Source organism: Macaca mulatta, chromosome 2 (assembly GCF_049350105.2).
Source record: "Macaca mulatta isolate MMU2019108-1 chromosome 2, T2T-MMU8v2.0, whole genome shotgun sequence".
Taxonomy (NCBI): domain Eukaryota; kingdom Metazoa; phylum Chordata; class Mammalia; order Primates; family Cercopithecidae; genus Macaca; species Macaca mulatta.
In genome coordinates, this window is record NC_133407.1 from 24881621 (window position 1) to 24892020 (window position 10400).

A 10400-nucleotide genomic window follows, 5' to 3' on the forward strand; every position below is an offset into this window, starting at 1 on the left:
TACATCCTATTTGCCAACCTTTGTTGATGATCTGAGTGGTCACTCTCTTGATACCATGAGATAACACTTCACACTCACTAGGATGGCTACAATCAAAATCACAATAGTTGGCAAGGACATGGAGAAATTGGAAACTTCATAAGTCATTGCTGGTGGAAATGTAAAATGGCGTAGCCACTGTGGGAAACAGTTTGGAAGTTCCTCAGCTAAACATAGTTACCACAGGACCAGCAAGTCTACTCCTAGGTATATACCTAAAAGAACTGAAAACATATGTCACACAAAACTTGGACATGAATGTTCATAGTAGCATTATTCATATTAGCACTAAAGTAGAAACAACTCAAATGTCCATCAATTGATGAATGAATAAATAAAATGTGGCATATCCTACAATGGAATATTACTCAGCATAAAAAGGAATGAAGTATCAATACATGCTACAACATGAATGGACCTTAGCAACATGCTAAGTGAAAGAAACCAGACCTAAAAATTGTATGATTCCATTTATATGAAATTTCCAGAATAGGCAAATGCACAGAGGCAGAAAATAGATTGGTGGTTGCCAGGGTCTGAGGTCAGGAGATGGGAAGTGAGAGCTTATGGGCACGGAGTGTCTTCTGGGGATTATGAAATGCTCTGGGAGAAGACAGTGATGATGGTTGTGTGACTTCATGTATGTACTAAAAACCATTGGAATGTACACTTTACCAAGGTGAATTTTATGGCATGTAAATTACATCTCAATTTTGAAAGCCTCTTCATTAAGAACACAAGAGCTTGCTCCTGTAGCACATATACTAAAACTGGATGATACAGAGATTAGCATGGCTCCTGCACAAAGATGACACACAATTCGTGCAGCAGTCCATGTTCATAAAAAGAACACATTTGCACTCCAACTTACACATCCCCCTGATCATCTTTGATTCTATTAATTTTTCCCCCCTCTGGTAAAACCCCCAAGAGGTTTAATACTACCGTTTTCTAAATCGCTCAACAGAGTGACTAGAATGGTGTCTAATAAATTCTTTTTTTATAATGAAAATGCAATAATTATTTTATATTTAGGGCATCTGTTGAAGAGGGGGATTGTTACACGATCATGTTCCTGTCTTAAACAGGGATTTAAACAGTTCCTCTGATCTTTTAAATATTCAAAAAGAGTATTTTTGAAACTGCTGTTTAAATGAAGAAAGTAGGATTCAAGAAGGTGCAGCTTCAAAGCTGGAATTCATACAGCCATAGAGAAGTTTATAAAGCTGTATCACATAATAAAATTAAAGTGTTCCTACCAATTATAAGGGCATTCTTTTGTGACTAAAAGCATTTCTTACAGTGTTCAAACATTTCTTAGTATACTAAAGAGAAGGGAAACATTTCACATGTAGACTTTATTTTACAGGAATGATAGTGCCTTCTGGGTATTACTTCACTGGGATTTTTAAAAATCAAGGAAATACATATGAATGTGCTTTGCTCCCTCTGAAGAAATGTGACATATAAATCCAAAACATTGTTATCTTAATTCAATAAAACTTTATGGAAATGATATAAAAGCACCTGGTGAATTCTACTTTATGCTCTAATTACCTACACAAAACATTTTTCACTCACTCCATAAAAAGGTTATAGCCCTATTTTTTTTTATTTATGAGAGCTTGAAATGAAACTCACTTCCTAGTAAGGAGGTGATTTGCTGTCAAATCATGGCAGAAGGATTGTTTGGCCATGAAAGTTGATAGTTATATCCACGTGTTCCTACTCAGCCTCACCGCACCACACTCTGGAGCAAACAACTCCTTTTTCTTTTTTTTATTCTAAACTGCTCCTTGAGAAGTCTTATTTATACAATTTTATGCAAGCTAAGGGGAGCACATTGCGTTCTAGGCTTCTCTTCTTCTCCCCCTCTCTCTCCTTTTTCACAGAACCTAATTATTGGACACGTGGCTCTCTTAAAACAATCAAGAACAGAAAGGCAGGTCCTCTTTGCTGATCCCTCTGGCTCTGAGGAAAGGCAGCCTGTTCAGGGTTTAGGGCCCTGGAATATTTTCTGAGCAATCACCAGCTTGAAGTGGGCTCTGCCAATGGAGTCCTCTGGGGCTGAGTTATCTCTGCGGGACATAGGAGTCTACTCTGACCAGAGGAGGGATGAGACCTTTTGCTGGGGTCCCTTCGCCTGCTCCACGTAGATCCCCCCACCAGAAATCTGCATCCCTCCTGCCCCCTTTTGCCTCGCCAGGAAGTTGCACACTCCCTTGTCTGGCCCTGAAACAAGCTTCTTCTTTCTCAGATGCAAGGCCACCTACTCGCTCTGGAATTCCTTCACAGACTAACCTGGCCCTCCTTGAGCAGGCTCCAAAAAGAAAAATGATTAATGTGGCTGATACGTATATTGCAGACTGTCCGTCAACAGGAGTGGAAAAAAACCACCTTTGGGGGCTGTCCCTAGGCTTAGGCACAACAGTGAGTTCCCAGCTTCAAAGGCGCTTTATCTAAAAGCCATTTTTCTCGGGAGCTGAGAGGAGCAGGGAGAGCGGGCAGCCGGCCAGCCGCAGCTGGAGAGAGCACTCTAAAGGCCTGTTGAGCAACAGCTCCTTTGCTGGGTCGCCGGTTCTGGTTTTATTTTGGCCGTGTCAAATTCTGGCTTGAGTTCGTACTGATGTTGCCAACTCATTCGTTATGCCCATAAAATAATAATGCCAGCAATAACAACAATGAATAATAATAACAACAGCAGATCCCGTTTACTCAGCACTCACCACGTGCCTGATGCTGGGCTAAATATTTAACCTCAATTTTCTCATTTAATCCTTACAAACTCCTAGAGGTTTAATGACCTCCCTAAACCCAAGTCAGCCATGAAATTTTGTCTGAATTCAAAGCCCGCTGACGACTCTGCTCTTCTACATATGGCCTGGGATGTATTTTCTCCTTCCTTCCTTCCTTCCTTCCTTCCTTCCTTCCTTCCTTCCTTCCTTCCTTCCTTCCTTCCTTCCTTCCTTCCTTCCTTCCTTCCTTCCTTCCTTCCTCCCTCCCTCCCTCTCTCTCTCTCTTTCTTTCTTTCTTTCTTTCTTTCCTTTTTCCTTTTTTTTTTTTTTTTTTGAGACGGAGTCTCGCCCTGTCGCCCAGGCTGGAGTGCAGTGGTGCAATCTCCGCTCACTGCAAGCTCCGCCTCCCGGGTTCACGCCATTCTCCTGCCTCAGCCTCCCGAGTAGCTGGGACTACAGGCGCCCGCCACCTCGCCCGGCTAATTTTTTTGTATTTTTAGTAGAGACAGGGTTTCACCGTGTTAGCCAGGATGGTCTAGATCTCCTGACCTCGTTATCCGCCCGCTTTGGCCTCCCAAAGTGCTGGGATTACAGGCTTGAGCCACCGCGCCCGGCCCTGGGAGGTACTTTCAAATCCCCAGAGGACGGAACTTTTAAGAGGCTGTTACCCTGCCAGGCCCTGGAGGCTGGGAGGTCACCGAGGGGCTGTCATTTTTAGGGAGGTCCTGTCCACAGAGAGATGGCCAAGCAATGTGCCCACCTCTTTAAGTCAAAGGCTAAGGGAAACGTCACACTCTCAAATATTAGAAGGAAACATAAAATTGGTGAATATCAGAGTAAAGCAGAATATGCCTTTCATATAGTAGACACTCAAAATCATTCTGTGAAGTAGAACCTTCTATTTTTTTTCTCCTACACTTACCTCTTTTGTGCTTAGTAGACCCTTTCCATGTCTGTGTAGGGGAGGTATTGCCCAAGCTTATTTTCTTGGTGACATCTTGAGTTCTTGAGCCATAGATTTTCAGGCCATGTAAAATGTAGGTGGAAACACAATTTCTCCCTGAACTTCTTTTTCTCTATTATCCTGATATTTAAAACATTCCTTGATTAAGCTTTTTTTTCTTTCTTTTTTTTTTTTTTTTTGAGATGAAGCCTCACTCTGTCACCCAGGCTGGAGTGCAGTGGTGCCATCTCGGCTCACTGTAACCTCCGCTTTCTGGGTTCAAGTGATTCTCCTTCCTCAGCCTCCCAAGTAGCTGAGATTCCAGGTGCATGCCACCAAGCCCGGCAAATTTTTTTGTATTTTTAGTAGAGACAGAGTTTCACCGTGTTAGCCAGGATGGTCTCGATCTCCTGACCTTGTGATCCACCCGCCTCGACCTCCCAAAGTGCTGGGATTACAGGCGTGAGCCACTGCACCCAGCCGATTAAGCTAGTTTTGAACATATCATAGTAATGTGAACCACAAATTAGCATATTTCCCAGGGCTGGAACATTTATTGAGGTTTCAGAACGTAAATATTTCCCAATAAAATCAGCAAATTAGTATTAGCAGAGTCCATAAATTCTTTTTAGAAACAGGTGCTAAATAAATCCTAAATATATAAAGAATAGAAATGAAAACAGGACAACCTATCAGAGTTTATTTGAAATGTAATCCAGAGAGATTTCCACTTGGGCGTTTTAGCAGCACACCCTGGCGTCCAGGCCGAGTGCACCCCTGTGGTCAGTCACAATCCCCTCGGCTCTGTTGCTTAGACAAGGAGCAAAATCAATGGCCTGTCCTTTCCTTTTCCCCCATTCCAGCCCTGTCCCCCAGGTCTCTCCATGCAAAGAATCCTTTGTAGTTGTACCTAATTTTCCTTCACGCCTTGTAACTCTATTTCTTTGGTGACACCTGTTTTACTCTAGTGGGGTGAGCAGGCACAGGTAATAATGTGGATAATTCAGACCAAGCTGCTGCATGGATTCTGGTAGAGGCACAGAACAGGGACGGTGCCTCAGCTGGCCTGTTGGCCCCCCAGGACACCCAGGGAGGCTTGCGCCCATCCAGCTGTTGTGGGATAATCCCAGCGCAAAACCTCCGCATAGTCTAAGGTGGCTCGCGGAACCCAGCTGGCCCAGAGCTCTTCACAACAGGGCTAAGTTACTTCCCATCCTTACCAGCCATATCCTCCACCTCCACCTGCTATGCCCTAGGATGTGTCCCCAGGCTTTTGCTGAGCTCTGTCTTCTTCCTAAAAGCCCTCCCTTTCTGACGTGGCCAGAATCCTAAGCAGCTTTCCAGGTTGCAAGACAGCTTCCCTCACAGGCTTTCTCACTTCTCTGCAGCCATAATGAAACCTCTTCTGCTTCGCTTTCTCCCTTCCTCCTTCCCTTTTCCTTAATAATTTATTATGGGAAACCTCAAACATATTCAAAAGTAGACAAAAAAATATGATGAAATTTTGTGTTCCTCTTGCCCAGGTTCAGCAATATGAATGCATGCCCAGCAAGGTTTCACCTGTTCCCATTGGATCATTTTGAAGCAAATCCCGAATTTCATCATTTCATCCGCAAGTGTTTCAGAATGTATTTCTAAGGATTCTTAAAAAAAAAAAAAACTTAACACAATGCAGTTATCATACCAAATACAACAATTCCTTAACATCATTACCTTTCCCCAACTGTCTAAGAATTTTTTTTTTAATAGTTTGTTTAAATGAGAATCCAAGGAAGGTCTACGCGTGGCAAATGACGGATTGGTTTCTTGAGCTGCTTTGAATTTATGGCGCCCCACCTGCCTCTCTCTAATTTCACTGTTAAAGATCCAGGGTCCCTTGTCCTGCAGAGCCCCCAGAGTCTGGACTTTGCTGAGGGAGTCCTAGTGCTCCCCTTTGATGGTCCCTCTGCTTTGGCATCTGGAGCCCTTGGAGTCACCGGGGGGCCTCCGGGGACTTGCCTAGGAGGCAGGGTCCTTGAGGCGAGGTCCTCCCCCCTGGATCCCTCAAGAAATGTCCTCTGAAGTCTGTGGCAGGTGTGACTTAGGATCCTGAAACTTCCGAGTCCAGAGGTGTCCCTGCCTGGGGCCCGCACCTCAACTCCCACAAATTGGGGCAGAAACTCTTCAGCCTCTGCCAAGACAGACCCTTGTCGGGCCCTTGGCCTCCAGCCAGGAACCCATTCCACGTGGAATCTGAGCGAAAGTTAAGTGTCTGGACTGCCCGGATTCTGGCCTTGCCTGGCTTTCTTCAGTGTAGCTGATACCCAGGCTGCCACAGCGCAGGCGCAGGCGGAGTTCCAGATCTGCCCCTCCTTCTCTAAGCCAAAGACTGTGAGAGGAAATCGCCATTTCTGAGCATCTTAGACTTTCTCTCCTCCCACTTTCCTTCTAACCTCTGGGTGGGTCTCCTTTCCATTTGCATTGCATTTACTTAAGTCTCTATGCATTGATATGCCACAGGAGTGACAAAAGGACTTAAACAATTCAAGAGAACTGCCATGGTGCAAAATCCCACTTTTAGAAGTCAGAAGTCTGATACCACCTATCCCTGTTTAACCACCCAATTCATTCCTGAAATTCTTGCTGCTAAGGACAAAGTTATTTAATGAAACAAATTTTTCCCATTAATTTTAATGGAAAAAAGTTACGATGCATTTGTCCTCCAACCCAAGATACCCAGATACTTTTCACAGGTAGGAAACTCTTATCCATTGAGCAATGAAAGTAAGTAATGCAAGTAATAGACAACAACACAAAGGTAGAGGAATCTAGTTTGTACCTAAAATGCAAGGTAATAAAGGTTTTCGGAACTTACGAAAGGAGCAAGAGTAGTTGAGGGAGGGCATCATTCTTTGGAAGGCTCATTTTTTCTTCGTGTTTACTTCACCAATTTTCAACCTTTGGGCTCACAACTATTTTGCCTGCAAATGGTGCTTTAAGCTATATGCAGATAAGCATTGCTAGAGAAAAATAAGGCTGAGCACAAGAGTCCCTGGCAGTGTGGGAATAGCACAAACAAGAAACTGAGAGATACAGAAGGTGCTGGCTCCTCCTCTCTCTCGCTGGGTTCACATTTGCAAGGCACACTGAGTCCGTGCAAGCACGGTGCACAGGTGCACAGTTCAGATCTGTTCCATATGATATTCTTCGGCGAGACACTGTTATGTCAACTAAATTCTGAGTGTGGTTTTGCCTGCCTTGGATGTCAAAATATCACATTTCTAATATCATATTTATTTAGTGTGCTTTTTGGATAAAAGGATATTGTACTGAAAAAAAAAAAAGCCATTGTCCAAAATGTGATTCCGGAGCCGTTATATTGAAGAGTTAATGCCACAGTCATTATGTGAGGAAAACCTGTGTGCCTTGGTCTTTCCCTGAGCGTTTCTTCTGCTGCGAGTCCTGATTTCCTCTCAGGCAAATACATGTTTCAGGTAGACTAGCATAAAGGTCAGGTTCTCAGAAAGCCAAATGAGAACAGCCCCTTGATACTTATATTATCAACATCATACTTATCTGGTTCTCACCCCTAAGTTCATAGTTCTTCAAATCACTGATGCATGCAACCAACATGGATGAGTTCCAAAAACAAGCAGAGTGAAAGAAGCCAGATAACAGAACACACATTACATTTGTCTGAAATCTGGAGTCAGTAAGTCAATCCAAGGAAACATAAACCAGAGCGTGTTCCTTGTGGGTGGGAGCCGGGGACTGATAAGAAAGAAGAATAAAGGAATTTTCTGGAATGAATGAAATGTTCTTCACTTTGCTTTGGGTGGTGGTTACACAGGTATCTGTAACTGTCAAAATTCACCAATCTCAACATCTAAGATCTACGCATTTTATTGTAAGTTGGTGCAAAAGGAATTGCGGTTTTTGCCACTGAAAGAAATGGCAAAAAGGAAACTTTTGATGTCATTACAAGTAATGGCAAAACCCACAATTACTTTTGCACCAACCTAATCTATTTAAGAAGTTCAAAATAAATTAAAAAAAAAAAGAGTCTCTTAACATGGTTATTAAATGTGTGCCTGAATAAACTTTACAGGCTTTTAGGTGGGAAGGCTCAGGTGTGAATTCCAGTTCCATGACTCGCTGCTGTAGGATCTTGGGCAAGCTAATTGACTTTTCTTAGCCTCAGTTTTCTTTCTTTCTTCCTTTTTTTTTTTTTTTTTTTTTGTTTTTGAGACGTAGTCTCGCTCTGTCGCCCAGACTGGAGTGCAGTGGCGCGATCTCGGCTCACTGCAACCTCCACCTCCTGGGTGGATTTTCCTGCCTCAGCCTCCCAAGTAGCTTGGACTATAGGTACACGCCACCACGCCTGGCTAATTTTTTGTATTTTTAGTAGAGACGGAGTTTCACCGTGTTAGCCAGGATGGTCTTGATCTCCTGACGTGGTGATTCGCCCACCTCGGTCTCCCTAAGTGCTGGGATTACAGGTGTGAGCCACCGCACCCGGCAGCCTCAGTTTTCGTATCAATAAAGCAGTGGTGAAAGCAGTAAGTAGCTCATAAGGGGCTGTGCACGTTAAATAGGCGAATGCCCACAGAGCTCTTAGTAAGCGACAAATAGTATTATGTTCCTCATCTCCTCTGAGTACTTTCAGGGGTACTCATTGAAGTTCCTGTATCCACCTCCTGTTGTCACTATCCACACTTTCCCATGGTCTCCCCTCCAGTCTGTCCCATCTTTCTCAGAGGCTGTCCCTGCCCCCGATCCCCTGGTCCTCAGTTCCATCAGCCCTGGCCCAGAGTGCCCTTCTAGTCTCTTTATCTCCCCTCTTGCCAAACATCTTCGGTGCTTTCCCGGCGGGTTCCTCTGCCAGCAGGTTCTGTTGCCTGCCATCCAGCCTTCCGCAAAACTGTTGCGTACAGAGCCTTCCTCCTGGTATCCAGGCTTCACCTAGTTTCCTTCCATTCACGCTAACAGGGAATTCTCGTGCCTCCAGCACACGCCTGGCCTTGCCCAGCCCTGCGTCTTTGTTCACAGTAGCCTATTTACCTGAAATAGACTCTTCCATTGCTTCCACGTCTGAAGGACCCAGGAAGGCTTCCCTGACCCCACCCCAGCCTGCAGCAGCTCCTCCCCTGTCTGCACGCTGTAGCTTTTTTATGCAATTCAACTCTACTTTGTTCAGCACACGTACATCTTTGTTTGGTAGTTGTTTTTGACAACTACTTCATATAGTAAAGTAAATGTTCCAAGAATGAAAGGCTTTTATACACTTCTGTATTCCCCTCATTGTCACGTACCCAGGAAGTCCTCAGCAGATACTTGGTGAATGGCTCTTATTGTCTTTACAATTTCAAAGCCCTTACATGTTAGCAATCTTCACAGATTGCCACAGCAACACTTTGCAGAACCAAGGGCAGATATGCAGACATTGCCATCAGCTGGTGACCAATGAGGAAGCCAAGTACAGGCAGTGGGGAGGGTGTGCAGAGCCACACACCTAGCATGAACCCAGGCCAGGCTTTCTAACCTCCTAACTTCTCTCTATCACCCTGTAAGTCAAGACATTGTCAATGGTATTGCAGAGTGAGGAAGAGAGCACTGAGGGTAATGGCATCTAACAGTTATCATTGTGAAAAAAGACTGTGTTACTTAGTCTGTTTGTGCTGCTATAACAGAACACCATAGACTGGGTGACTTATAAGGAACAGAAATTTATTTCTCACAGTTCTGGTGGCTGGGAAGTCCAAGATCAAGGCCCCAGGATTTGTCTGGCAAGGCCCTTCTTGCTGTGTCCTCACATGGCAGAAGACAAAAGGGCCTTCATCCCATTAATAAGGGAGCTGCCCTCATGGACTATTCATCTGTTAAACACCCCACCTCTTAATACTGTCCATTGGCAACACCTAAATTTTCTTTTCTTTTCTTTTTTTTTTTTGAGATGGAGTCTCGCTCTGTCCCCCAGGCTGGAGTACAGTGGCGCGATCTCAGCTCACTGCAAGTTCTACCTCCTGGGTTCACGCCATTCTCCTGCCTCAGCCTCCCAAGTAGCTGGGACTACAGGTGCCCACCACCACACCCGGCTAATTTTTTTGTATTTTTTTAGTAGAGATGGGGTTTCACCATGTTAGCCAGGATGGTCTCGATCTCCTGACCTTGTGATCCACCTGCCTCGGCCTCCCAAAGTGCTGGGATTACAGGCATGAGCCACCATGCCCGGCTGGCAACACCTACATTTTTGAGGGGACACATTTAAACCATAGCAGTTACCGAATTGCACATAGATTGATGGCAGTGGTTAGCTTACTTAAATGATTTTCTTTTCTTTTCTGCTCCTTCCTGCACACTGATATTTAAATGAATTTAAGGAAATGTTTAATTCTTGGTGCAGGGTCCTGGCAAAGTTAGGGATGAGGTAAAAAAGATTCTGAAGAACTCCAGTTTAAGCCTAACACCCTACTTATTGGAAAGGAGAGTCCGAGAAAGCTTCCTTAGGTCGAGGTAGTGAGTCCAGCCCTGGAGGTGCACAGTCCTCCAATCAAATAAACCCAGAGTGAAGCAGCATCCTGACAGACCCTGAGCCACCCGTTTCCTCCAGCCAAGGATAGAAACAGCCTGTCTTGGGGCCACATGTGCCAAAGGTTGACACAACGCTTGGTGGTTTGGAGATATTCCCAAACTTCTTCCCCAAG

At 44.5% G+C, this 10400-nt stretch overlaps 1 pseudogene; it reads left to right on the forward strand.

Annotated features, from left to right (window-relative positions):
- Positions 1–783: 783 nt before the first annotated feature.
- LOC114676539 (U6 spliceosomal RNA) lies at positions 784–881 on the forward strand (annotated as a pseudogene).
- Positions 882–10400: the final 9519 nt, after the last annotated feature.